Genomic DNA, 2,813 nt, shown 5'->3' on the forward strand with positions numbered 1-2,813 from the left:
AAGTGTATGGGAATCACTGTGTGGTTTCGTGTTAGACAATGCTAATATGGATTGGGCCTCCGCGTACTTTCGGGTATATATGGGAGGACAACACTAGGTTTTTGTCCATCCTTGCATAACCGAGTCGGCCGCCTTCTACACTGTGATACACCAAACACAACATTCAGGGAGATTTCCTGCCCATACTTCTTGGTTCACCAGTAGCTATATTGCACTTCAAAATTGCTTGGTAAACCTTTTTTCTTAGCTTACCCCTTTTTGTTTATTTCTTTTTTGTAATAAAATCAATCAGCAATCGTGGAGGAAAATCAACCCTTACCCTGTCATTCATAGGGAGTAGTGAGTAAACTGCTTTTACCACCTGAAGCTACACCTATCCAATCAATGTCAAACGAGATCGCTTTGATTGGATAGGTGTAGCTTCAGGTGGTAAAATCAGTTTACTCACTGCTCTCTGCGAATGATAGGGTAAGGGTTGATTTTCCTCCACGATTGCTGATTGATTTTATTACAAAAAAGAAATAAACAAAAAGGGGTAAGCTAAGAAAAAAGGTTTACCAAGCAATTGTGAAGTGCAATATAGCTACTGGTGAACCAAGAAGTATGGGCAGGAAATCTCCCTGAATGTTGTGTTTGGTGTATCACAATGTACAAGGCGGTCGACTCGGTTATGTAAGGATGGACAGAAACCTAGTGTTGTCCTCCCATATATACTCGAAAGTACGCAGAGGCCCAATCCATATTAGCATTGTCTAACACGAAACCACACAGTGAGAGCATTCCCATACACTTTACATACTGTAACACCACCCTATATACCCAAAGGTATGTGGAAGAGCTATGATATACTCATGTATGTGGAATGAGGTATCACACTCGGAATGTATCGCAGACAAGTTAGCGACAACTATTATGTTTTACAACATCATAACACGTCTCTAGCCTATAACGTCTAAATGTTTTGCGTCAGGTGACAATGCTCCATTAGGTTAATTGATGTTAATTTTAAGTTGATCTTGATTAAGAATTTTCCTTTCAAGGTTCACGACATGATGTATTTTAAATTCCTAGAATGCAACTAATATGATAAGCATTATTTTCATTCAGTTTTGACAATGAAAAACCTTAGCTAATAAGGATAGAGCAATCAAATTTCTTGCAATCAAAGAGAAAAGAGCATAATCTAATGCAATTTCCCTAAACTATTCTTATGAGCATGCACAAACTCTTTCAATGCACAATGCAAGTTTTTCTTTTCAATTCCCTTAATGTTATGATGAACAAGAGGAAACTAATGCACATACAGTCAATCAATTTTTTTGCAAGAATGAAGACTTTATGACAGTTCTATTTCGAAAGAAAAGAAGACTTTTATGACACATTCTTTTAACAAAGATTGATTGACTATAAACTAACTTTGACAACGAATTGATAGTGATAAAGAAATCATTTAAGAAACAATAAACAATGAAGACAAAGTAGGGCTGGAAAAGGAAACACAAATTGATTTGAGAGACACAAGCATCATTGACCTTTTAGCAAGCAAAAACAAAAGGAAATTTGGCAAAAAATAAACCCAAAGGAGGGATTTTTTCCTAAGGAGGATCAGTGTACCCTTGAATGGGAGATAGTGCACTTCAGAGCATTGTCCTCAAGCCAAGGGTGCTCTGCAGTGCTCTACCTCTAGACCAAACCTACATTGGTGACAGAGAGGCCATCCTAGGGGCTTACAAGCACAATTTTCATCAAAAAACACTTGAAAAGGCTGAAAGAAGATCAATGGAAGAAAGTAAGGTCTACTAGAGTGTACTAAGATGAAGGTAAACTACCCAAGATGATGATCATTCCCTAGCAGAGTTGACAATTTGATATGAGGAATTTGGTATCTACGTATAAATACTAATTCCCTAAGTAGGTAGCTATACCTAGAACAACAGATTTAAAGCGCTTATCCTTTCCCTATAAATGATAAAAAAGACATAGGAATCAAAGTGCCTACTTTTTCCTTAGCTTTCCTTTTGTCTCCTTTGTTTGACTCTCGTCGCTCCTTCTCAAACTTAACTCGCTCCGAAAGTACTTACAAGCATAAACCAAATATTGAGAACCAATCAAAGCAAGAGATCTATCTAATACAAGTAAATTGAATCAGATACATTCACACATATAAACATCATATATCAAGATAAGCATATGGAAAAGGGTGTAAACAACTTTATTAGATAGAGGAAGGAATCAGAACCATGAAGTCCGATCCATTGTCACCATTTCAACTTGGGTTCCAACCAACATCACATCAAGAGCACAACACTCTAGTAGCATAAGAACACTTGCTTATACTCTCAATTCTCTCACCAACAGTATCTCCTTACAAATTCACAAAGTCCAGCCCTTGATCGCTTAGATGAGTGCTCAATTTATAGGTAGATGGAGGAGGTTTTGTCATAAATGAGGGTATTGAATGGCCTTTCATACTTAGAGTTAGTTTCCATGGATGAAGGGATGAGAATATAGGAGGTTACTTAAATCATTCCTCATCCATTTTCGAGCTCATAAGAGCTGATAAGTGTGGGAATTTTCTAGATGACTCTAGAGGATAAGAATATTCCCAGAACCCTATGTGAATTTCGCTCAATATCACCCAACGCAGGTTAAAGTGGGCCTAAGTAATATGCAGAGCACCCTAACATGGGCCTACCTACACTAAAGCACACTTAACCTTATTAAAGGCTACACTGGTCCCTCAAGGAGGCAATTCTAGAGGCTTTTAGGTCAAGAAACTCTTAGGGAAGGAGGCATTCAAAATGGTGACGTAT

The sequence above is a fragment of the Pinus tabuliformis genome, chromosome 1_1 (genome assembly GCF_031772625.1).
Source record: "Pinus tabuliformis cultivar Carrire ecotype Pingquan chromosome 1_1, CPIR1, whole genome shotgun sequence".
In the NCBI taxonomy this organism is placed as follows: Eukaryota; Viridiplantae; Streptophyta; class Pinopsida; order Pinales; family Pinaceae; genus Pinus; species Pinus tabuliformis.